General features: G+C 40.8%; 1 protein-coding gene across 2 annotated transcripts in view; it reads left to right on the top strand.

Moving 5' to 3' along the window:
* The window catches only part of ZNF521 (zinc finger protein 521), a 407,243-nt gene that overhangs the window by 140,640 nt on the left and 238,795 nt on the right, over positions 1–27,808 (top strand). The window lies entirely within an intron of this gene.

The raw sequence follows: 27,808 nt of genomic DNA, 5'->3' as shown, positions 1-27,808 counted from the left end.
ACTTGGGACCATAAAGTTGACCCTGGCTCACCTGCAGACGCAACTGGTAGGCAGTCATGTTCTGATTCAAATGGATAACATGATGACGAAAGTCTATATTAACAGATAGGGAGACATGCAATCCCAACGGCTACTTACACCGGGAAGCAATGCAAGTGATGCAATGGGCAGAGGAGCATGTGCTGTCCTTAAAGGCCACACATATGGCAGGAAGAGAAACGTGTTAACAGAGGGACGCCTTCCAACAGATCAGCAAAAGATTTGGAAGGCAGAGGTGGATCCTTTCACGTAGAGACAGACCAAGTAAAATTAAAAAAAAGGTTTACATCCAAAACTCACATGAAAGGGGCACTAGGAATGGATGCCCTGTTCCTAGCATGGCCAAGAACTCTACTCTATGCCTTGTCGCTCCTGACTCTAATTCCCAGAGTGGTACAGCAGGTGATAGATTAAAGAGCAGATGTGATTCTGATGGCACCCTTTTGCCCACGGAGGGCGTGGTTCCAGGACCTCATGAGCCTATCCAGACAGGATCTATGGCGGCTGCCTCTCAGACGGGACCTTCTATCTCAGGAGATGACCGTTCATCTGCAACTGGACATGCTACAGCTCACAGCGTGGAGGTTGAGAGGAGACAATTAGCAGCTCTAGGATATGAGACAGAGGTGGTTTCCATGCTCTTGGTGTCCAGAAAATCTTCTATGACCAAGATATATGACAGATCCTGACAAACATCTTCTAACTGGTATGGAGAGCGGGGTGGACCCGATGCGGGCGCAGATGGGAATGGCTTTTCAACAGGATCCGAGTAAAGGGGTGAGTACTAGGTCTCTAATGCGACAGGTAATGGCCTGTTGGAGGGGCTAGGAAAGGTAGGTTGGAGGGGCTAGGAAAGGTAGGTTTTTCCCCATCACCCACACATATGGCGGTTTTTGAGGGGGCCCTCCCTCCTCAATCCACCACAGTTACACAGGTTCTCCGCATGGAATTTAAATGCAGTGCTACAAGCACTATGTACGGAGCCGTTTGAACCAATGGCATCATGTCACATGAAAGATATTACTCTGAAAACAATTTCTTAGTGGGGATCACTTCAGTGCGTAGGTTTTTGGGGCTGAGAGCTTTTTCGGTATACAGATTTATGTACCTTCTACAATGACAGGGTCGTCCTCAGACCAGCCCCAGCGTTCATCCCCAAAGTTAACTTCTGGTTCCATAGATAGGAAGATATGGTACTTCCCTCATTTTCTTCAAACCCTGGCCATGAGATGGTGATGGTCTGGCATCATCTAGACGTGCGTAGGGCTTTGAGTTTTCTATATGGACAGGACCAGGGTGTTGAGAAAGACTGAATCCTTGTTTGGGTATGTTAGTCAGTTGTCCCTCGGAAAGAATGTCTCCACTGCTGCCCTGAGCAGGTGGATAAGGATCAGTCAGGCATACAAGGTGTAGGGGTTAGTACCTCCAGTAAGGGTCACAGGACACTCTATGGGGGGCAGTCACATCGGTGGCATATAGGGCCTTGCCATCCCTAGAAGTCACTTGTAAGGTGGTGACATGGAAATTTGTCCATTCCTTTACAAAGTACTATAGGATTGACAAACTAGCCTTGGCAGAAGCAGCATTTGACAGTAGAGTGCTCCTTCAAGCCCTGTAGGCACCGGAAATCGTGTGACCCACCCAGGGGGAGCACTGCTTTTTTACATCTCAGGAGTAAGGAGTCAAGAACTGCCCCACTCCTGGACCACCGGAGAATGGAAGATTTGTATTCACTTACCGTGAAGCTTCCTTCTCGGTGGTCCAGAGTGGGGCAGTCCTACCCACCCTCTCTTGATGGACACAACTTCCGGTCCTTTATGTTGTGCAGTGGTTCAGCTGTTTATGAATATGGTCTAACTGATTACATGATGTGGCAGACTGTTGCTGTTTGTTTACTCTAATGGTTAAAATACAGGTTTGTATTTCTTTACGCCCATGGCTGTGATGGTATTCCCCAGTTGTCTGAGGGGGAAGGAGTTATTTTTTAAGTGAATTTACAGCAGCTCGGAGGTGGCTTTCGGTATGACTGGGGATCAGAGGATAAGCCCCTCCCCTCTGGGATCAAAGTTTGCCGACCCTGCCTACAGAAGGGGGAGGTGCTTCCCCCAGGAGTAAGGAGTCAAGGACTGCCCCACTCTGGACCACCGAGAAGGAAGCTTCACGGTAAGTGAATACAAATCTTCCATATTTCATCTGTAATAATTGTGACTGGTTACTGTTCATGGCTCCATTTGCTGCAGAGGGGAATTACTAGGCTGTCAGACTTGGAAATATCTCCATTCACAGACACACACAATTTGATAAGTTATTATGACAGGTGCCAACCATGGGATTAGTGAATTACAAAACTGCAAAGAATCCTAAGAAAATGTCCTTAGCAGATATCTTGAAAGATTCCTGGACCTTTTCCATATGGGCTGTCTTCCCTGGGATGGGGGGAATGGTCCTGCATCCCCACAGCATTGTGGTACGTTCATATACTTCATGGGTTTTCCAAGGCCATCTGGATGGGAAAGTTCATATTTTTTTAATTCTGCCCATACAGCAGCTATTTCCCTTGCAGTAGTCCCCATGGCAGCCATTACCCCATCACTACCAATGGAGAACCAGGGTTGATTTCCCTGTCCTCCATATGAAGCCTGCTGGGAGACCTTGGAGCAGTCACAGATCTTTCAGAGCTTTCTCAGCCCCACCTACCTCACAAGGTGCCTGTTTTGGGGAGAGGAAGGAACTGTGACTGTAAGCTGCTTTGAAACTTCTGAAGGTAGACAAAAGCAGGTTATGAAAACCTACTCTTCTTCTACCAGCATATGGGGTTTACATTTTTTTAAATCTGCATTTGAATATCATTATATTGTTATAGCAATATAATCCTCTGAATCCTCACCTTTCATTTTTTTAAAAAAAGAAGCCTGTAGCTCTTTTTGTTGTGGCGATATACCCTTTCACTTATATCTCCACAAGAAAAGGAGCTAGAGAGTGACTTAGTTTTGAAAAATGTACACGTTGAATTCAGAGAAACAAATCCAAATATTCTTATAACACTATAACACCAACATGGCCCGACTTACCATCTGCCCGGCTTTGGGCGGGAGTGGATGTTGCCCAGAAGGGGAATACTACTCTGGCGCTCCTGCTTTTTTATATCATCGGCCGTCCAGTGAGGGACATCGACCGTCTTGAACTTAAAATGAACTTTTAAAATGAACTTTTAAAATGATCTGTAGAGCACCTTTTTAGTCTGTATTTATTGAGGTTTTAATGTGATCTATGTTTTATGTCCGGCGTTTGCCGCTTGTTTGCTGCCCTGGGCCGTATGGGTAGGGCGGGATATAAATCCCAAAAATAAATAAATAAATAATAAATAAATAATTATATCCAATTGCCTCTTTAAAAAAAAGCTGAAAAGTCTCCATGGTATGGGTCTGGCCGCCACCGCAAGACTAGTGGCAGAGAAACCTGCCACGTGGAAAGGCATCGCCATTGTGTTGTATCAGCAACTGCCTCAGCGATGAGGAAACCAGAGAACCCTGTCCCTGTGTGGAAAACAACCTGGTCTCAAACTCAGAAGTTTCTTCTTAATCATCAGCCTACATGTATGTGTCATGTTAATTACTACGACCAGGATCCTAAGAACTACATTACTACTTCCATATCCAAAGGGGATTTGGACTCGTGTTTCTTAGTATAGAATTCAATGTAAGATACTGATATTTTTAATTGCCTTTATTATCATCTTATAGTCTGATGTATTTTTTTATCCAACTTTTATATGTTATGGTATGGCCTATGGCTAAGACAATAAACTTATCTACTACTACTCATTTTGCTCAAAAAGGAGCCTATATGCCACATGGCAAATCAGTTTTGAAAAGAGAAGACTTTGAAAAATGGTTTACTTTTTGGCCTAGTAGCCTGCTGTTAAAGAAAGTAGTAGTAGTAACTCGGTGTGCAAGCCTATAGATAGATCCATAGTAGCTCTTTGAATTTCAAGGTAAATGGGGAGTTTTGTGTCATTGGTGATAGTGGCCCCGGTCACACAGGCCGGATATCGCGGGGGGGAGGCGTGGCTAATTGCACTGGCACAGTTTGATGCACGATTACATGATCAGACACGCCGGCGGCACACCACGGGTCCTTCCCTTGGCGCCGGCGGGTAAACGAGGGACCGGAGGGGAATGCTGCGTGCTGGCGCGATCACACCATGGGCATCTGGAGGCAGCCCATGGCAAACGTTTACTAGTACCTTGGAGGTACTAGTTTTTTAAGCCGCATTGTCGGCGGTAAGCCACCGGTGTGCTCCACTTTCCAGATGTTGGGGTGTGATCGCGCCCGGATAATCCACCCACCATCCGTGCCTCTCCCATGGTAACTTTGCCGTGTGACCGGGGCCAGTGACAGCTGTGCTAACAGCATCACCTACAAGGAAAAGGAACTAGTAGGGAGTCCATCTTTTGTTTTAAAACACAATGAGATCACAGATCTGAAGAAAGCCAACCCAATCCATTGGAAATGCTGAAAACTGTGGAAAATATTGAATTCAGTACTGAAGCCACTATAGCAATTTTAACATTTCAGATCACTTTGTTGTTGTTTCACATACTTTCTCTCCTCCTTCCCCCAGCCCTTGTGTGTGCCAGTTTGTTAAGCATGAAGAATCCGAGAAATTAGATATCATCAATCATGGCAAATTGCAATTTTAAAATATTATTAAAAATGTGGCAATTACAGCAGGCTGGCCTTGTGAAACAGTAAAATTATTAATCAGTTGAATAGTCCACATTAATCAGCACCATCTAGCTATCTATATATAATCAGTGTGATGAACCAACCCATTTTTAAATGAAACAAGTCTGCTTGGAATTTGAGAAGTGATAATGAAAGGGAAAATTACAAAGTAAAGCTGAAGAAGCATCTTAAAATAATAGGCTTGAATGACATTATAGCATAGCCAGTCAGTTCATATCCTGATTGTTACCTCTAAAAAGCCCTGATTGCCTTCCTATGTGCAGTTTTCCTTTAAAAAAGACCAAAAGAGAGGCTCCACTACAAGAGTAAGAGGATGAGGACCCAATTTGCCTGTCATTAAAAAAATGTGTAAACACCCGGATGATTAAAGTTATTGCTGGCATAATTGCTGTAGAACTCCTAATATCAACAGTGGTGTTTTAGATAGGAAAAATTAAAATGTAAATAAAATGGCAAACATTTCTAAACTGGGGAAATGGTAGCATGTTAAAAGATCCCATTCTGGAACTACGGGACAGTGCCAGCAGCCATCTTGTGACAGCTAATTCAAATGAATAATCTGGACATGGCTGCATCATTTTAAGCAAAGAAAAGATTGTGCATAGGAGGAAACAATGTTTAGGCATCAAATGTATGTTTTAAATGAAAAACATTGCCATGATATCTAATGACGGATGTTGATAATCCAGTGTTTCAGTGATAAGAACAAAATATCAAGTATTAGATTACTCCCCATGGAGATAAATCATAGTGCTGTCAAATATGTATCACTTATATTGTTATCAACTATTATGTAATATAAAACGTGAAAAGAAAACAAATAATATTGAGAAGACATTTTTATTAGAAATATAAATCAGAGTTAGACACAAGGGTCCAAATTTACAGTGTGGTCCTATGCAGAGTTACATTGAGTCCATTGAGGTCAGTTGGTTTAGAAGGCTGTAACTCTGAGTCCATTGAGGTCAGTTGGTTTAGAAGGCTGTAACTCTGTTTAGGTTTGCATTGGTACTCACGTAGGAATTGTTTCTGCAGGAATCTGCCTAGCATATATTTGTCTTAGAGTTCAGAACACTGACTGCTTGTTAGTAGAGGAAAAAGGCAACTTTTATCTACTGTTGGCTATACTAGACGGATGTTCAGTGGATATTCACATGGCCATGATTCAGCAACCGTATCATGTAGCCCCGACACTGAAGAAAAACTCCTCCCCCCATCGCCCCCAGCAATTCCTTTTGAATGAGTAGAATCCATTCTGGAAAAGGATCTGTAAACAATAGCTTGTGCACAGATTTCTCTTGCCATATTGAGGCTCAAGGTAAGGGTTTTTTGGTTTTTTTAAGTTAGCAGGTTCCTCTCTCCGATATTACACTACAATTTTTATGGCCTAGCAGACTTAAAGCTTTTTATAATACAAGAGAAAGATGGCAAAAGCTCACGCCAGAAAAGATCCCTCATTCATAGAGGTAGTGGTTGACACAGGCTATTGAGCCCTTACAATAGAATTGTTTGTCTTCTGGTTTTAGATGGCTTTCATTCCTCCAAATTGCTCCTTGAATAATAGAAAAAAGCAATTTGAATTTCAGTGACAGATTGGACATAACAGGTTGCAACTATTAGGTCTAATTTTACCATACTGAGAGATAAAATTGCCTAAACATAAACATCGATCACTGATGCAGTAAATTAATTTGTACAGAAAAAGTAGTTTAACTGCAGTGCACATTAAACATAGAAAATTTTCAAAATTACTGCTCTCTGAATTAATTTGTACACTTGTTTACTTGTTCAAAACACAGCGTAACTTCCCTTCCTTCCTGTCCAAGCTCACTGTGAGTCATATTTTTTCAAGGCGAGGCAAGTCATACAGTTTGGAAGATGAAACCCAGATGATTTTTGAACATGGCAATAGGTAGGCATGAAGATTCCAGGTTGGCCTTTGAGTGGGGGCTCCTTCCCAGAGGCATGAAAATATCCTCTTCTTGATGGACATGTTTAAATTCATTTAAATTAATATTTATTTTAAGCTATCATTAAGGCAAAGCTGTAAAAAAATATGGGCAGGTGATACAAGTGGATGTTTTGGGACTGGACAAATTGACAGAAGACCTCTTTCTAGTATACTTTCTTTTTCTTCAAGACAAACATGGCATTTTAATGGCCAAGGATGTTGTTTGCCTGTTTCTTGCAGCTGGAGATCAGCATGTACTTTAAAGATCTGGGATTATATTCAAGGGAATGGTTTTAAAAGTTTCTTAAAAGTTCCTGGCTAATTCAGATTAACATTCTACGCCAAAACCTTTGAAACACAGGAATTTCATTGGGACTCAAGTGCTCTCTTGTCATTTCACCCAAGAGTCATAGATCCATGGGACGTGTGGGTCTGTAGTCTAGGTTTTGCAAAAAATCTTTCATTGTATCATACATGTCTTTATCTACTTCCTATGCGTTCTCATTCCTGGTAAAACCTAGAAGAGGGAGTGAGAGGATCTGAAGGGCAGATTTTCGCTAAGAGTTAATAAAAATATATCCACAACCCATCCATTTTACAATGGTGGGTCACTACTATTCCTATTTCTCAAATAGGATATTGAGACAGTGATCTGCCCAAGGTCCTTCATGTGAATACCTTGAAGTAGGGCTGAAATTCCTAAAAAACTGATGGTTTTGATGTTGTAAATTTTCTTCTAAAACCAGAGAGCAGGTTGTGCTGAAAAAATATAGTACTGCTAAACTATAGGTAACCACAAACAAATTTTTGACTTTATATACACTTTTAAAAAAGAGAAAATGATGAGTTGTCTGAGCTGCAGTGGAACTGGATCTGCCAATGCCATTCGGTTAAATAGTATCTAGACTGCAGCTTTCAAGGGCACTGGTTTGATTCAACTACAGTTCTAATAAGTGGCAGGTTTTCAAATCTCTGAGGACTTGGCAAGGGCATGGATCTCAAGAGAAGTTGCTGCAGGTAGTTAGAAGACGATTCCTTCCCTTCTACACTGGTACACAAAGATAATGTACAATTAGCAGAAGGTCTTCACTGCATTGGGAAGCCTGAGGTTATCTCTAACGGTAAAGCTCTTAGTGGGTGGCTGGGATACAGAAAAAAAATCAGGAAAATACACAACTAAATCTGAGTGATATCTGCTGTTGGAATTGTAGTTTTAATTTTAAGTTTCCTGATACCACTCCAATGAGCAAAGTTTATTAAAGTATTTATGCCACACATTTTCTTTTAGCTGAGGTTTGAAGCTTTCCTCCAGTTTAAGGAGCCTTGGAGAAAGAGCCACTTATGTTGGAGAAAGGCTTATAGGCTGGTGGAAGACTACTTGGTGGATGGTTCGATCCACTCCAGTCAGCTATTTCAAAGAAATTCTATCTGTTAATTCAGATTTTGTGTAGTTCTAGTTTAGGGCTGCCAGACCCCCTGGACTGGCGGGGTTTACCCACTTTCTGGGGCTTCAACCTACCCGCTGGCCAGCTGGCTAGTGGGAAAGCCCCGCACCCAAGGCCGAACACCTGCAGCCATCCCCTGCAGCCATCTTCAGAGATTTAAAGGGCCCTCCATCTGAAAGCTGAATTAACAGATGGAATTTCTTTGAAATAACTGACTGGGGTGGATCGAACCATCCACCAAGTAGTCTTCCACCAGCTAAAGTCTCTGATATTCGCCCAAATGCTTATCTGCGCTCTGGTAAGTCTCTGAAAACAGTTTCTCATGCTTAATTTTTCCGCTCCCCCCTCTTTATTCCGTGTTTTCGTTCATGCGTATGGGAGGGGCCCCTCCCCTGCTCACTTCGCGTCGCTCTTTAAGGGGGGCAGCTTTCTTTTTAAGTCTTCATACTCGCTTCAGCCTGACTCACAGTTCATTGTTAGCCAACCGGCCTCGCTCAGCATCGGGGGTTTTCCACCCGATCTCCAATGCTTGTCCCGGTCAGCAGCACGCATACCATACGGTCACTCAGCGGCAGGACCTTCGCGGCGGAGGAGTGCCTCAATTCTCCAGCATTGCGCCATCGAGAGGTCACCCCTCAAAAGCCCTCTGGCTAGGAGCCTTTTGCCAAGGCTCCGGGGGGGTGTCGCGACCCGTCGCACCCCCTCCTACACACTGGTGTGCAGATTACTCTCCCGGGACGTCTGGGAGATGCGTCTGCCTGTGTGTCGCCATTAACCGGAAGTCACCTTTCTCACTCTCTTGTTGACTATAAAGGCCACACCATTTTTTCTATGGGAGTCTTGGCCACAGTAGTAGATGTAATGGTCTTCTGAGTTAAATTCACCCATTCCCGTCTACTTTAGTTCACTGATTCCCAAGATGTTGATGTTCAGTCTTGCCATCTCATTCTTGACCACATCCAACTTACCTTGATTCATAGATCTTACCTTCCAGATTCCTATGCAGTATATCAGACACATCCACAGCTGAGCGTTCTTTCGGCTTTGGCCCAGCTGCTTCATCCTTTCTGGGGTTACTTGTACTTGCCCTCTGCTCTTCCCTAGTAGCATATTGGACACCTTCTGACCTGAGGGACTCATCTTCCAGCATCATATCTTTTAGCCTTTTGTTACTGTCCATGGGGTTTTCTTGGCAAAGATACTGGAGTGGGTTGCCATTTCCTTCTCCAATGGATCATATTTTGTCTGAGTTCTTCGCTGTGACCTGTCCATCCTGGGTGGCCCTCCATAGCATAGCCTGCAGCCTCATCAAACCATGCAAGCCCCATCGCCACGTCAAGGCAGTGATCCAACAGTTATGCTATGGTTCAGTTTTAATTTAAACATTTTTAACATTTTACAGTTTTATCACAAGCAGCTTCTCTGGACAGGTGGCATATATATATATTCCAAGTAAATAAAAAGTGTAGCTAGAGTTAGTATTCATTGGAACATGATCAATGCTCCCTCTAAGCTCTGGAGTCTCGTGAGCAAAAATTCTACTTTGTGAGCTACTGGCATTAAACTTGTGAGTGAGCAATATGGCCACTGCATAAATTAGTTTGCTCTGGAGCCATCCTTCCTGAGCTAAGACAAAAATATGTGAGCTGGAGGCTAAAAAACTGTGAGCTAGCTCACACTAACTCAGTTTAGAAGGAACACTGGTTGAGGTATGTATGCAGCATGAGCTATACATAATTTTGAAGATTTTTTCTGTGTTGTGTAACATCCTGAGAAAGAAATCTGGTGTGTTCCCCCCCCCCCCCCCCCAAACATGACTTTATATGGACAAGCTGTCATTGCATATTAAAAAATTCACTCTTAATATTAGATCATAAATCTTATTAACTAAACAGTGTGTTATTGAGATTGTTTTCATAGTAATGCAAGGAAATTAGTTTATTGTCATACCTCTAAAACTACAAATTATTTCCTCAAAATCTACAAATTATTTTCTTTGTGTGAACATTGCAACAGCATTGATGGGGCTAGTTGAATGGGATTTTTATGGAAATGGCTGATAGGATGCAAACTATATAATCAGATCTATCCACATGATTGTTGTATGAACTTGTTCATAAATTACACAAGACTTGTTAGCTTCTCCTTGCAATCACTTTGCCTACTATGTTCCTCCTCCTCCTTTTCTGATGTTGCACCTACTTCATGGGAAACCAGAAGAGGTGTGGAGTATTTCCTATTTTCAGATGTTTAAGAAAAGATATGAAATTGTGTTGTTTTGAGAGAGTTCTTGATTGATGGTATGGAGTGTGTTGTTTTGCTCACAGTGTTTGTTGACTAGTGATTTTGGATTGGGGGGAAAGCATATAGGGTTTGTGATTGTTGTATTACTTTTTTATTTATGGTTGTAGGCCACCTTAAGGCCATTCTTAGGGGAAAGGCAGGGTATAAATATTTTGAATAAATAAATATTTACACACAGTATGGAATCACATTGAAGTCTGGTATGCACAGCTCACACATAACAAAGGCCAGCTTCTGCGTGATTCTCTATGCAGCAGACTTCCTGAGTGATGATGGGATTGCATGCCTTTGTGTCCCTGTAAACAGGGGAGGGAGGGAAAACATACATTTCCTGAGGTCAGGCGAAGGGAAGATTAGTCAAAACTGAGAGTGGAGCAGGTTAACTGATTCCTTTCTACCTTACCATTCATGAGTCTATAGTAACACCAAACTGTCAATATAGCGTATGGTTTCTGATAAATACTGGTTCTCAGCTGAAGAGATTATTCTGATAAGATAAGGGATTCTTTAAAAAAAACAGAGAGAGAGAGAGTCAGAAAGTATGTTAACTGTTTTGGCTGTTGAATACCCCCTGGTAGCCAAAGATAAGACACCTTGAGCTGCTCAGAAGATTTTAGACAGGATGTAAATGAAGCAATAAAAAAAAAAAATCAAATTCAGCCGCTATTCTGTTTCTTGTTTTTCCCCCCCAGTCATGACAACCAAAGGTTTAATTTACTGTATTTCCCACAGTGCTTCCATCCCATACACAAGAAACTGTTCTGGGTTGTTTTAGGTATAGCCTTTAACAAAGAAAAGATACCTGCATTTCTGAAGAGGCCTCTATTTCAGACAGCTTATTGTGAGTTTCAGCAGGCTTTCCCAAATGGAATTTATGAGCAAGAGAAGGAAAATGTTGGCTGCAAAGTAGTAGTTTCCTTGTTTTCTTCTTGCAATTAAGTCAGACCACACTGGGAAACAGGCTTGCAACTGACAAAAAAATAAGCCTCAAATAATACAGTAACATTTGCAACAGCAAAGTTATTAGTTTTTTATTTCACCTCATACTGATAGATCTAATGTATCACTCTGTTCACATCTGTGTGAAGAGAAGACAGCAATTCCAAGTGTCCTTGGAGGTATCCACAATCAATTATGTCATGGACTAGGACCATACACCTACACTGTTTTCCTTATTGGCCATGAAGGAGATTCTCAAAGGTGTGAAAGGGGGTACCATGGAAATGGTTATTGAACCCTACAGCCACTTTGGGCTGTTAAAGTGTTCATAGTGCTATTTAAGGAATCAGATTTTCCAGATGTGTCCTTTAAATTTCTTTATCCCTTCCACTATCTGAAGTTTTAGCAAATTGACTTTATGCTGAATCTTGTGATCAGATGTGGGATAGATGCTCTTGTTACTGCTGACCCTGAAATAAAATGTATTCCCTTAGGTATTTGTCCAAATTAACACTTAGAGTTTTAGTCTTAAGCGCCTGTGGGGGCAAGAGAATCTTGCACTAATTTAATTTATCCTGTCCTCAAGTTCAGATAAACTAGAGTTGTTCATTAGGGATTCTGAAAAATGCCATAGTGAGTAATGAAAGCACAAAAGTACAAAAGAACTCCAGACTCAGAACTTAGCATGTTTGTTCTGTAAGGCATGTTTTTCCATCCTTCACCTTCCACAGGCTGTGGCTCAGTGGTAGAGCATCTGCTTGGCATGCCAAAGGTACCAGATTCAATCTCCAGCATCTCCAGTTAAGAGGTCCAGGCAGCAGGTGATGTGATCTCAGCCTCAGACCTTGGAGAGCTGCTGCCAGTCTGAGAAGACAATGCTGATGTTGATGGACCATTGGTCTGATTCAGTATAAGGCAGCTTCATGTGTTCATACCTCTCTAGTGGTTGGCATGGTGGTTTGGTTAGAATGTGGATTTGGGACATGGGAAGCTCAGGTCTAAATTCCCACTCAACTTTCAAGCCTTGGACAAAATTCTGTGGCTTGGTTTGGACATGTTACCACACTGTGATCAGATTCACTTGCATACTTGCATGATTCCCCCTTCCTTGTATCCCTGGTGTGTTAATTAATTACTTCTGTTGTTCAATCCAAGCAAGCAAACTTCAGACAAACCACTGTTTGCAGTTCTTGTTTGCAGAGCAAGTATATGCCATAGATTGCAAGTTCAGATGTAATAGTAAACTGCGGTTTGCTGCAAAAGTGGAAGTAACTTGAGAAGAACAAAGGAGGCGAAGAACGGATTTCACAACTGAGCCTAAAGCTCTTTCATGCCAAATCATGGGTTGACATTACATCTAACCAGTTTATTGTGGGGCTTTAATTGTGCTATGAGTTTGTTAGGAAGTGTGTGCCTAATAAATTGAATGAATAAATAATTGAGAGGCCTTCCTGTTTAGCTGCAGGCAAGAAATATAAGAAGCCATCTTTTATATGGGATTACATGTCCTTATTGAGAAGAAAGACACTTTTCCATTGTCTCATTCCACAGGAATGTGTAAAGTGATGTGGGCCTTCTCTAGGGTTGCCAGGTCTGGATTAGGAAATTCCTGGAGATTTTGGAGGTGGTGCCTGGAGAAGATGAGATTTGGTGAGGGGCCCTCAGCAGGGTATAATGCCATACAGTCCACTTTCCAAAGCAGCCATTTTCTCCAGGGAAGCTGATCTCTATTGTCTGGAGACCATTTGTACGTCCGGGAGATCTCCAGCAACTACCTGAAGGTTGACAGCCCTAAGCTTCTCTCATGTAGTCATTACTTCATTTCAACTCCTATGCATTATTTCTAGGGAAAAGAGCAGATTTGATGATGTAGCAACAGCTTTAGTTCCTTCAGTCTTGATATGTTTCTTCTTTAATGTTTTTAATGGATTCTTTCTAGGAACGTTGTATGGTTGTGTTCTTATAATTGCGTGTTTTCAGATTTATCTCATCTTGCCTCATACCTAAGCTTCCAAGCCTTTCCCCATGGTCAGGGAGTATTTTGTAGCTCTGTCAGCAATTTCCTGTACTTGCCTGATTTTGAGAACTGTGGAGCCATGCTACCTCATAAAGCCCTGATTTGGCATATACTATAGCTAACCTTCATGAAACTCAGAACTCTCATATTATGGTAAGTAATGCAAGAAATAATGGGTAACTATTTGATAACAGTATTTGCCAAGTCCTTGAGATCTTTCTTAGTTCCTATATTTCCTACACTGAAAACTCAGATTAAACATAAAACATTGAGAAACACAGGAGTGTTAGGCTATGGTGATATCAGTATGCTGATGATACTTAACTCTCTCACACACACACTGTCAGATGCTAAGGAGCCAAAAAAATAATAATGACTGAATTGGTGTCTAAATGAAGTTTATCCCAACCAGAATAGGGGTGCTTCCTGGATAAGTGTTACTGGCCACAGTAATTTACACATGTTCTGATAACTTCCAGCTCTGACTATTTTAATCTGCTCTACATGAGGCTGCCTTTGGATAGTTCTCAGAAACTTCAGGAGATTCAAAATGAGATCATCTGACCAATTTTTGAAGCAAATGGCTTTGATCAAATTACCCAGACTCTAATCTAGTTTTTAAAGCTTCTAGTTAGTTTTGGGGCCAATGTTGGATTTGATCTTTAAAAACCTTCAACCTGGTGTTGCATTGTTAGCCATCTTGAGAATGAGAAAATAAGGGATTTTGCATAAAATATTAATAGTTTTAAATAAATAAATGGTTTGCGATCAGGATACTTGAAAGACTGTCTTCTCAAAGAGGAACCAACCAGACATTGAGACTTTGGGAGTTCTTGTTTCACGTGTCTTGCTTCACATGTCATTGTTATCAGAAGTTTGGTCTTTTCAGTAGTGGCACCAAGACTGACTCCCATTTGACACTTTCACTTTGTTCTTCAGGATTGTTCTCCTGAAAATTTCTTTTTCATCAGAGCTGACTGATGTCTGGTTCCTGATTGATGTGTAGTTACTGGGTGGGACTGATGTGGACTCTGTTCTTTCTGCAGATATTTTTTATTGCTGTATTGTTGTCTTTTGTTTTAAAATATTGTTATTCTGATTTTATGTAAGATTATTTCTGGTACTAGAAAGAGACATAAATATTTAAATGAATAAATTTCCATTACCAGATACTTTGAGTTAGACACTGAAATCTTTTAAATTTAATCTCCCCTAATTCCGCTCCTTACTATAGCCTCCATCTCACATGGCTTTTGACCATGCAGGTCCTATGAGCCCTAAAATAACCATTTTGGTGGTCAAGGGGGGGACCCTCTTATCCCTTTTTCATCAGCATAAAATCTGATTGGATCCAACTCCTTGCCTCCCCACGTTTGAATGCAACCAGCAACTCTGGAAATAGTGTATTGGGGGGGGGGATATTGTGAAGGATTCTGTCCTAAGAAGAAACAATTCAAGCATTGTTGTGAAACATATCTCACACCCATTGATGGTGACTCAGATTTGTTTTTAATTGAGGTGTTGAGTAAGTAGTGAGCTATCCAGCAGTGGTGCATTAGATGAAGATTATTTAAATCCATATTTTCTGTTGTCTTTTAAGCACTGAGGATGAAAACACTTGTCTTATTTGTACTCTTGAATTTACAATTGAAAATCTACTTGGGAAGGTTCTTGTGACATAAGCATGAAAGGAGTATTTCCAATATGCATGAAAATGTCTAATCTGTTGATTCTAGGATGTGTGTTCCTTTCTTGTCCTAGTGTCTAAAACAGAAGAAAGCCACCAGATGCTATTGTTAATGCAGAACCTCTTTCAATTTCTCCCCTAGTAACCCAACTGTTAATGCATTTAATTGGTCCTCCCAGAATAGTTTTGAAATATTGATAGATTTTTAAAAACATCTGTAAATTATAAATAATTTTTAAAGTTCACATTTCTCTTTTGAATGCCCATTACAGAGTATTAGTTTTCAAGCAGTTAAATAAGTTATGAGACAAATGAGTGAGTTAAATGTGGGGCCACTGATGTGAAAAAATGTGGTGGTTGTATTATTAAAGTTGTAGCTTTCCAAAACTGTTTATATATCTCTTGAGAATAAATGCAGGAAATTCTGGAATAATGTTTGATATTCTATTGCAAGTGACTTGAGGTTTTAACATATCATAGTGACTGTTTTTAATCTTCTGCTTCAATATCACACACTGTCTGGGGTCACAAAAATGTGTGGACACAGTGAATGGTCAGCAAATTATCACATCACTGAAAGTTGTATGAAATGTTCTGCGTAATTTGTTATAGTATTGGATTACAGCCAAACTACTCCTTTCATAAGCAGGCAGACACTAATGCTTATACCAAGAGGGAGGAACAATTACTGCCCAATCCCTCTTCCCAACACAGACTTTCCCTTGTCACATCATTCTTGAGGAGCCCTTGACCTTCTTGAGCAGATTTTTTTGGGGTGCAGGGTCTGCTACAGGAAGGGAAAGGTCAGAACATTTAATTCTTTAAAGTGAAGCTCTGATGTCAGTTCTTTGGATCCAACTTGTAGTGTATTAACTATGCCCACACATAAATTGAGTTTTGCTGAGAGAACAGATTTTTCCTGCCTTTTCCCATCTTCTGCAGCTGTCCTCCCGCACCCTCATACTCTTGAGGATTGATGAACCCGCAGGAACAGTTTGGACTTGTAGCATGGAGGGTGGAGAATCCTAAAAAATCATGGATCCCAACCCTTCGCATGAGCACGTGTCTTCCATTTGCACACGGATCAAACCATTGACAGTTGACAATGTTTAAATTATGTGATGTACTGAGAAAATAAAAAATAGTGATCCTGTTATTTATATATATTCATGCCATCTATTGTACAATGGTTTGTTTTAGTAGTTAGCTGAGCGCTCTCTCTCTCTCTCTCTCTCTCTCTCTCTCTCTCTCTCTCTCTCTCGCCACGTGTGCTTGTATCTTCATATTTCCTTGAGTTTCCTTATCTTATTTCCAGGGTAGCTTTCCAGGCAATTAGTTGCACTTTACTTATAATAAAATACATCCTTTACTGAAATCTGAAACAACCATTACAAGTAACCTATGTGATATGTAATACCCTTGACACAAAAATACTCTTTGACAGAAGCAGTCTTTTAAAGCACTTGGTCTACTATCTGTCTGCTCAACTGACCTATCTGGGTCATATTCATTCATTTACTATTTAATCTCATTTACTATGCAATCCTATGCAGAATTATTCTAGTCTAAACCCATTTATTTTAGTGAGTTAAGTCTGAAGTAACTCTGCATAGGATTGCTCTGTTCATTTTGTAGTGGTGTGTGTGTTGACTACTATGTGTATGCTCAATGTTTCTGTGTCAGTGTTTTTGTACATGTAAATCTGCATACAAGCATAAGGGTGTGATATAGGTTTGTTTCTGCTTTTGTCCCACTGCTAGAATATATTGCTTTGTCAATTCTTTTTTTATACTGTATTTTCTTTGAAAGTAACCATTGTTGTAAATCCTGTCCCTGTTAAAGAACCTTACTCTGTTGTGCTTGCACATAGATCATTTTGAGCCTCTGGGGCCCAAGGACAGTTATGGGGCCCAAGGACAGGTCTACTGTTACAGTTAACCAGTCCAGGCAGCAAAAATATATCAGACAGACCTGCAGTTGGGAAGTGTCTGGCCCTCTGATGTACTGTATTTTCTTTTTGATCATAGTAATCCAGCAACCATAGGTTGCTTGGTGACTTCTAATATCGGAAGAAAGTGACATTTTTTCTCTCTCCCTCTCTCTTCTGTGGCACAGAAGTGAAATTTAGGAGGGGGAGATTTCCGATTTGCTTTAAATGTGGTACCCATGCAGTTACACATGTGTAATCATCCAGCCTGAACAACTGTTGGGAAACTCTGGTAAGCAGCATCAGAAACTGTAGAGATCTCTACTCTACTCAAGTGAGAGGCCAAGCTGTGTATAGGTTTGTCTGTTGTTCATGTGGTACAACTCTGTGGTAGCCTTTTCTTCCCCAATACAGAAGAAAGTAAAGTCAATTAGGGATTATCAGAAGGAAATTATTGAAAACTGCAGCACCAAAATTGCTGCCACCCATCTTGTGGGGGGGGGGGGTTGGCTGTGGCTAACATTTCCCTTTGGCTACCATTATGTAGAGGAGCTGCGGTGGCTCAAGTGGTTAAGACGCTGAACTGCAGGCTGTGGAAGGTCGGTAGTTCAGCAGTTCAAGACCCAGGTGCCGCATGACGGAGTGAGCTCCCATCTCTAGTTCCAGCTCCTGCCAACCTAGCAGTTCGAAAGCAAGAAATTGCAAGTAGATAAATAGGTACCACTTCAGTGGGAAGGTAACAGCGTTCCATGCGCCTTGGTGTTTAGTCATGCCGGCCACATGACCATGGAAATGTCTTCGGACAGCGCTGGCTCTTCGGTTTTGAAACGGAGATGAGCACCACAACCCTAGAGTCGGATTTGACTGGCTTTCGAGCAAGGGAACCTTTACCTTTACCTTACCATTATGTATCCAGGGACCTTCCTGTGGCTGATGGGAATACTATGGGGATGTTTTGGCCTGATAATATGGTTTTTGACTCCCAAGAGCTACATATATTCTTCATAGGCAGGCCAGGTTGCCTACTTTGGCCCACTGCTAGTGGGCTAATTTCCCCTGACTCCTGCCACTGTTCCATAGGGTGGCTGGAGAAAAATGAGGGAAGCCACTATGATGTTTGTTACTTCTGGCTGCATGTTGTGAGATGCTCTAGGCTTCACCAGAAACTCTATATTCAGTAAAAACATGGAGCTGTCATGTGTACTGGGCTACTGAGTCACACCATTGATCTATGAAGGCCTTTACTGTCTACTCTTACTGTAGTTTTCCAGAGTCTCAGGCAGAAGTCTTTCACATCCCGTTACTTGATCCTTTTTAAACTAGAGATGTCAGAGGTTAAACTGGGGACCTTATGCATGCAAAGCAACTGATCTACCAATGAGCTTTGGCCCATCTCTTAATATATCCTGTGGCCACTGTGGGTCTGTTGTTCAGGAACTATTGCCTACCATTGCTGGATATATTAGATTTTTAAGACTAAACATGATAATCAGCACTATTGTTCACAGTGAGATTATCTAAACAGAAAAAAAATGAAAATAAAAATTGTACAATTGAGAAAAAGCTTTTATCACCTTTGGGGAGGGTGAGGAGGAGGAGATTGGATTTATACCCTGCCCTTCACTCTGAGTCTCGGAGCAGCTTACAAACTCCTTTCCCTTCCCCTCCTCACAACAGACACCCTGTGAGGTAGGTGGGGCTGAGAGAGCTCTGAGCGAACTGTCCTTGATAGAACAGCTCTGACAGAACTATGGCTTGCCCAAGGTCATCCAGCAGCAGCAAGTGGAGGAGTGGGGAATCAAACCCGGTTCTCCCAGATTAGAGTCCGCCCACTTAACCACTACACCAAACTGGCTTTGGCCATCTGAGAGAGTTCTGATAGCAAGCCGTATTTAGTTTGTGGCACCCAAGAGAGACTCCCTCCCTTCTTTACAAGAGAAAAATACCCCTTGCTTTGGGTGAAACAAGATAAGCCATTGATACACTTAAGGGAGGGGTTGGCATGCACCTCTCAGGCAATGGGCAATCAGGGCAGCTGTCCCAGGTCTGTGGTAGGTTGGGACCCCCAAGCAGCCACAACCTCACCCACCCCAACAAACAGCAGGCTCCCACAGCTGCCACTGCTTGTTCCCATCGGGCTCAGGCAGTTGGCTTCTAGCAGTGGCTCCTGATGGGACGATATGGCAGGAACACTGATTTTTGGCATCCATCCTGGTTTTTTCCCAGGGCCCCAGATTCACTAACTTTTGCATCTGTTTTGATCCTGACTAAACAAGAAAACTACACTTCTGTGGACCACCCGTTCCTCTTTTGGGAAGAGCTTGCCTTCTTGTTTGAGAACCTGGATCTAATTAAGAAATTTGCTCAAAAGGTAAATCCCCAATCGGCCAGGTTGCAATCCCGCAGCTAACATACACTTCATCTTGTTAGGAGGTACAACTGATTTTGAAAGATGTTGGCGCCATTTCCATATTCTTAACAATGTATTTATTTTATTTCTTGCTTGGACCCAGTTTATAGAGAGTAGCATTTTCCGAAACACTCAAGGTCCTGTTGACTTGGATCACGATCTTGTTAAGAGCTTTGGCAGTGTTAGCCAAAATAAAAAGGAGGGGGGGATGTAAAGGAAGAACAGAGCACCTACTTTTCTGCTTGAAAAAATATTCCAGCCCAAATGTGTCTATGTCATGTACCTTTCTGATGCCTAGCCACCCCTGTTCAGAAGCAGCTCTGTTAATTCAGTGAGCAACACTGGGGATAAGATCACTTTCAAGACTTCACAACTATTGAGGTTGGCACATGAGTGGCTGGCTGCTTGCGCCACAGAGGTGCTTTGTGCTTTGATGCCTCCTCCCTCACACCCCTATGGAATAACTCCTTCTGGTATTACTTCACTTTTCTGTTAGCAGAGCACTTTCCTCATAAATATAACTGAACAGGTGTTACTTTGCCACTAACTGAGTTTCCAGCTGTCCTCCTCCAACACAGACTGGGCGAAAATCTGTTGTTTGGTACTGTTAGGCAGACTAGAGTGCTCTCAAGCCTGAGACGAAGGCCTTTCTTGCAGGATATGGTGGTTTTGCTGCCAGAAGATGGCCAGGAAGGCCTGGCTGGCTAACAAAGACAGTCCTTCAGCTGCTGGGTGTAGTTCCAGCTTTGCATTCCCTTTGGCAGCAGCACAGAGACTGCTGCAGTGTGGCCAGCCAGCAAAATTAGGAAATAAGGACCTCTTTTATTTACTCAGGCTGCTGAATCATGGGCATTCCTGTCTGCTTGAAGAGAAAGTCAGGCAGCTTTACTTTCCACTGGCAGTCTCCAGAGTGTTTGGTACTTTCATCTCAGAGTGTTCACACACTTGTTTTAATGTGCTTTATGGAAATGGTGAAACTCAGCAAGTAAAGAGGAGAAAAATCACACACATATACAACCTTACCACTGCCCCATGCACTGACTATGCACTCAAATTTCCATCTTCAGAATGACTTCATAAGGCAGGCAGCTTTTCAGTTGCATAAGGCAAACCTGAATTTAGAGTCAGCTGGTGTGAAGAGCCTGGTTCCCCAAAATTAAAAATTAACATGGACATGCTAAGTGCATCACATTGAAACGCAGAATCCTTGCTGTTACACAAAAAAGGCATTTACAGTGAGGAGCACTTAGTGACCAGTAGGATATAAAAGAAGGCACACATACGCATGCACGAACTTAGTGATTTTTTTAAAATGCCATTTATACAAAAAACCCCAACAACAACAAGAACCCACCCCCAAATCATAAATAACTCTGGAGAGTTTTGGGATATTGCCAGTAAGCAACTCCCACTGTTTCCCCTGGGAAATGTGTGTCTAGAAGTGAACCTAGGGGCAAAATATTTTGGTAAACTTTTGTATAAAGCATAAATTAAAATATAATTATATTGACCTAATTCTGCATGCCACTGTATATATTTTTATATTCCTGTATTACAATGGCATTGATGGTACTTCAGTGCCATTATTGTCCAAATATGTGTGAAAGACTTGAAACAGGTCATCTTTTCCATTTATATTCAAGGCTATATTTATATATAAAGTGCTTTTGATCTTATATCTGCAATTCATTGTTCCAGCATGATAGCTGCTACATAGTTCAGCTTGCTTCCACCAGGTTGTCATTTCTACCCAGTATTTGAAGTAACCATGGCCACCATGACACCTTTCCCATGTGTTTTAAAATTGCTAGTTCCACACACTTTTTGGATTCTGCCCTTCATGCATGACCACTGTTTTGGCTTGAGAATAGACAACAAAAATGCTGGGTGGTCATGGCAGACAGGCAGCACAAGGCTTGCTGGTCCACTCCTGGCAACTAAGCAGATGTTACTTGATACAGAGCTGATCCCCTGGGTAGATTTCTACTTGTAGATTTCACCCAATTTGTATGTGCAAAGTTCCTTCCTCTGCCACCCCCCCTTCCCCCCAGGAAATTCTTGTTAATTTCTATTCATGCCAAATGGGAAATCTTACCAGGTATCAATGCAGCAAGAGATCCCTTTACAGTGCAGAAAATGTAGAATTTCACTTTTAAAATAGAGTTGCAATAATTAGCTTTCTGCAGTCTTAATATTGTTTTAAATGAGATATCCTTATAACTGTAAGGGTTATTATTCCACTGAATCATTTTGGCCCTGATTCATAAAAATAACTCAGATCTGTTTCTGAAGTTTATTAATCTCTTTCCCCTCCTTCACTTTGTGTGCCTTCTCTAAAAGTTTAGAAGGGGAGGAAAAGAGGATGCCATACCTTTATTCATATTTCCCCCCCTAATTTGAACCTAATCTTGGGGGAGTCTGAGGTAAAGGTATAGGTAATAATTGCACTGTCTGGGCACTCAAATGAAGCCGTTTTAATGCACTGTCAGTAATAGTTTCCTTCTATTGCAAACACTCATGCTGCCTTTCCACAAATATTTATAAAGCAATATAGAATGAACCATATCCCACTCAGTTCAATTAAAAACAAATGAGCATAAGCAGTTGTGTTTCATGCATTGCAGAATATGCTGTTTTCCTGCCACAATATCTATCAATTGCTACATTGGAAACTTGCAATAAATAATATAAATTATTTTACACAGAGAACCACTGCCATGATCCTTTATTCTAAATACTGAAGAATAAGAGATGTACCTGCGGTAAAAGAACACACGAACATACTGCTCAGGTTATATTAACACATTATGTTAGAACAACAAAAAAAGGAAAACAAAAATGAAATCAACAAAATAGTAGCCTGTGTTCTCCTATCACTTTTTAGAAAAACAAAGCACAGACTTCAACAAATGTTAGCCATGAATTTAACTGGTTTCAGGATTTGGGTGGTATATATAGTGATAAAGCATTAGTTCTGTATTTCGTTATCTGTAATTTTAATATTAAAACCCCTTATAATAAAATATTTACACTGGAGACTTGAGGTATCTTGAAGAATAGAGTGGCAGATTTTCTTCACTGGACGTTTTGGCACAAGAAGGGAAAACACCTGTTCTTTCCCCCCTTTTTTTTTTCTACAAAAAGGGTCTACAAGCTATGGGATAAAGGAAAAAAACCTCTAAAAACCAAAGAGTGGGTGTCATACCAACTGCTTTAACAAGATTGCAAGCTTATATATCTGGATATTCAAGTTGAACCACTGCACATGTTCATCTATTAAACTTCAACTCTAAATGAAAACATCGTCTGCTATGACTTCATAAAGAGCCTAAGAAATCTTATTTTAAACATCTATTAGGGCTTCAGAATTATGATAAATCATTCTTATCCTTTGCCTTCCTCAACTTATAGCCTTGTTTTGGGCCGTAGCCCCCAAATTTGAGTCTGATTCTTCACCAGAAGATTACTCCGCTCCATTTCCACCTCTCTTCTTTGGACTGTCTTTTTCTTCTTCATTTTCCACATCTGCTGGGCAACTATGAAGATACAAGAATTCTCTTGCCTTTTCTTCAGTGTCAGTTTTCTCTTTTCCATTCACAAACTTAAAGATGACTCCTTCTGGCACAATCTATCTGTAGACAATTTGTTTCTTTTGCAAAAATGTGACCAAGTCTTTATATTTTTGTCTTCTCTTCCTTATTTCAAATGGAATATCCTTTAAAACCTTTATCTCTTTGCCCTTGATTTTCAGGGTAACTCCATTGGCCGGTTTAAGAATTTGATCTCTCATGTTCCTTCTGGAGAATCTCACCATCACTTCTCCTGGCAGATTATTTTTCCTTATAAATTCTATATACGATCTGTAGACCATATCAATATTGCTTTGCAAAGTCTCAGCTTTAATATCTGCCATTTGCCCCAGTGCTTCACACATTAGCTGTGTGAGATTCTCCCCTCTTTTCTCAGGAATTCCCTGGAACCTTAAGGCATAGCTTGCCCTTTCCATTTGCAACTGTAGCAATTGAGACTCGTCTGTTTGTCGTTTCTTCTCCATTGCCTGCATTTGTTTTTGCAGCTTTTTAGTATTGGTGTCAACTTCTTTAAGTTCCTGTTCAGTTTCAACCATCTTTTTGACAGTCTCATTTATTTATCTAGTTTTTTGTATATCTAGTTTTGGATTTATCAACATCACTTGTTCCAGCAGAGGGTGTAGTGCTTCATTCAATATCCTTTGAAGGTCTGAGTTTGTGTCCTGTCTGGGCACAACACTCGCTGGGCTAGCACTTCCAGCAGCCTTAGCTTTCGCTATCTTCTCTTTCTCCTCTTTCCTCGTCGGAGGCACCATTTTTGAGGGATTGTTTACTTTTCGTAAAAAGTTATCACAGTCTCTAAAGCTCTCAAATGTGCCCGGTAAGTTCTTAGAAGTCTTTTATTTCAGTCTTTTATGCTTCAAAAGCCTGCCCCCCACCTTAATGGTAAAGTTTGCTTTATGTTTGTCTTCTCGGAGGAGAGTCCCCTCCCCCGCTTGCTTCCCACGGGGTGGCTTTGGCTCTTTTCATTGTTCTAACTTCAACTTAACTCACAGTTCAGTGGCAACACTATTTTCAGTTCGCTTAAATTTCCAAGTTGCTTGATCATCCGGTGCTTGATCCGGTGTACGCTTCTAGTTCCATCGGGAAACTCCATAGTAGGACCGTCAGGGCATGGATACCTCCCCTCGCTGGCAGGATCACCAGAGGGGAAGCCTTCTGGTGCCCCATGGCTTGGAACCCATCTCAAAGGTTCCGTGGGAGATGCGGACATTCGCACCCCCTCCTAGCCACGGGTTCTGGCGATCGTCTCCCAGAGGTGCGTGAGAATGCGACCGCCATAACGAACACCGAAACCGGAAACCTGGAAAACACTTGTTCTGAGCAACTGTTTTTGTAATTATTTTATATTACTTTTGATTTTTTTAAAAAAAACAAAGTGACAGGGTTACACTTAAAGTCTCTACGAATGAAATAGTTAAAATTTGAAGACACAGCTGTCTGAGAATACCCATTGCTCATCACAGAAGATAAGAAAATGTGCTTAGTAGGTTTTTCTGTTGCCTCTGATAGTTTAAAGATGGTAGACCTGAGAAAAAGTGGGCCTCTTTGGGTGTGGTGGTGTGGAAAAGGCAAGGGACATGGAAAGTATTCCCAGGAACTGATTCCCCAGGGATCTGAGCATGTGCCTGGAGGCTTCTCCCTCCCTTCCTGGCTGAGCACTTCAGGAAGGGAAGAGAATCAGTTCCTGCTTGTCAGACCATGCCCAGAGGAATTGTCATTCATCAGGCAGGAGATACCATCCTTTCCCTGCAAAGAGCCCAAAGGAGAAAAATCTTTCGAAAGAATAGGGGGGTTGGGATAAAGCATCACAGAGGGGGGCATGGTTATGGGCTTTCCTTAGGTTCTGATTCTTTCAAAGGGCCTGTACATACAATATATATCAAGTGTATGTTTAACATGCCAGTGTGATACTCAGACATTCTCATGCTAATATATGCACATTAGTTCAGCTCAGTTTCTTTGCATAACATCCGTAGGTCATCACAAGACTATGTTTCTCACAAGTAAATACAGAAGGGTTTTGTGGAGATAACAAAAGATACACATAACCAGAATTAACTTATCCATTTATAAACCAGAATAGCAACAGAACCTCAGACAGACAGACAGATATCTAATCTATCTGTATACACACATGTATACAGAGAGAGAGAGAGAGAGAGACTGAGGTTTTTATACTGCGTTATAAGGTACTAAGCTCTGTAAGAAACAGGAATACATTGTGCATACTTAGGTAACATTTTCAGAGCTGCTACAGCATTTACATTAAAGGTATACACATTAAGATCCCATTAGAAAATAGCAAATTTAATAGAGCTCTATTAGGTTAGAATTAAGGGGCATGTTCAATGTAGTTTGTATATATTTAAGTTTCTTTAAAAGGGGAGCATAATTTGTTTTCTGTAAGGCTCTGATGCTATGGAGTAAGAGAGAATACCTTAAAGGTTTCTCATAGAAATTGAGAACCCTAATGAACCTGTTTCCTGACACTCCCTTGAATTTAGTAGGTGACTTAATCCTCAAAACTGCAATCCTAAACAGAATCACACTCTTCTATCTCCATTGAGTTTAACTGACTTTGAAGATAGTAACTGTGCTTAGGACCGTACTGTATGATTGATAACCTCCTTGGAGTACTTTTGGGTTGTGAATCCTAGTTGAGGATCCGGCCATGAATCAGGCATAATTTGTAGAAAGCCTTTCTTGCAAGTTCAGAAGAGGACCACAATTTGTACAGTGTTCAGCTTGCACTGAAAGGCATTGTTGCGATGGGCAAGGATCCAGGAATAGTGTTGGTTGTTTTTTCAGATTTTAGATTATTGCTGACTGGTGTTGATAGTGAGATGGTGGTTCTCGATGCAGGAAAGGAACAAATCTTCATCTGTTTCCTGTGGATAAGCAAAATCATTATAATCTAATGAAATCTTGTTACCTTAAAGAAAGCAGCCTTGGAATGTGTTTCTAGAACCAATTCTTACCTCATGTTTTATAATATCTTGCTTGTTAACAGTCCTGTAAATTTTAAGGAATTTGTTGCACACTTTGAAGAACCACTTTTCCCAATAATGTATTCAGAGTTTTGGGAGGATGAGGGTGGGAAGTGGAGAGAAGACGGCATTATCCTAGCTTATTTTGTTTTGCAAGAAAAAAAATGACACAAGATTACTTTAAAAAGAAACCAAAAAACAAATGTTCTAGAGAACCGTTCTTACACTAAGAAGATTCTAAAGGACAGCACGTGAGAAAGTTCTCTTAAGATTACATACGTAATGGGTCTAGCTACCATTCATTTAAATGGATCTTATGCAGAGAAACCTAGAGATGGGTTGTGCCATAAACATGAACATTGATTGGGCTCTCTACATTGTCATTTCCTTCTATGTTTTAAAAAAAGGTATTGGGGATACGGATAGAGACAAGACTGTGGCTTGGCTCTTGATAGAGTACCATGTGTAGAACTGCCCAAGAGAGTGGGCAGAGCAGTTTGGTTCAGATTAAACATTCTTCTCTGGAGTCAGGAAACCTCCAAGAGCAGAGCAATAGCCCAAATCATGGTTTGTCAGTTTTGGCTATAACAAACTATGGCCTAATTGTGGTTTGTAGACCAGCTTCAAACCACTGTTCTAAACTCAGTTTGTTTGCTATTTGCAAATCATGGTTTGTGGGTTCAGATGTAATGCTTAACCATGGTTTAGCTTTGTAGACCAGGTGAAGATGTTCTCTGTGAACAACAAAGCAACATACGTTCTAGTTATGGTAAAGCCTATTAATCCCAATAACGAGGTAGTATAATGTCTAAATAGTTCGGATTACTATTTGGCTTCTACTTTTGTTTGTCTTTCAGAGTTACTCATAGATCTTTCAGCTTTTATCGTAATAATTTGTCATTTGTTCCTGTTTCCAGTTTTTAATGTTGCTTTGTCTATGGTCAATGAAATGTTCAGACTCTGTTTTATTTAGGAAGTTGAACCAGTAAGTTTTTTTGTGAAGAGGAAGAAATGGTGGGCAACCTCTTGAACTTTAAAGGAACAAAATACACTGTTAGAATTTGGCTTTTGTGAAGTTCACTCTTTTCACTTAACCCTGGCTGACTAAGTACATGTAATACTGTCTCATGTGATCCCCGTTATATATTCATCTTTCTCCTGGTTACTGGCAACCAAATTCTTGACTGTTGATGAAACTTTTCTTATTTTACATTGCTGAAGATATAATTGATATAAAACTTTTTATTGTTCTTTTCTTCTCAGTTCTCGTATTTGAGTATCAATGTTTATAATAACCTACTAAAGCATGTTGTTCTCAGGACCAACTTTGATTTTTTAAAAATGAGAAAGTTAAATTACTTTTATTAACTATTAGGCATGCAAGTTGACTCTTAATTTTAAAAATACTTTTCTAATATTTTTTTCCACTGGGCTTTTCTTCAGATGTTCCCATAATATGCAAATCATTTCATAGTGGATACAAAAGAAGCATTAAATATATTAAAACCTGCATTTTAATAAAGTTGTCAATGTATAATACATATCGTGCAACTAAGGATGTTAAAAAGCAATAAAAAGGTAATAGTGGAACAGACCTAATTTTACAGTCTGATTTAAATGAGCATTTTGTAAAGGCTGATGGATATGGGTCCAAAAGATTTCATGTTTTATGTGTCATATTTAGGTTTTAAAAATTGTATACATATTTCAGTTTGTTTCTTGTGAAATGTATATGTACACGTATGCAAGTCCAATTTGAA

The sequence above is a fragment of the Gekko japonicus genome, unplaced genomic scaffold (genome assembly GCF_001447785.1).
Source record: "Gekko japonicus isolate JY-2015 unplaced genomic scaffold, Gekko_japonicus_V1.1 scaffold948, whole genome shotgun sequence".
NCBI lineage: Eukaryota > Metazoa > Chordata > Lepidosauria > Squamata > Gekkonidae > Gekko > Gekko japonicus.
Note: the sequence above shows the minus strand (reverse complement) of the source record. Positions and strands in the feature narration are given on the sequence as shown.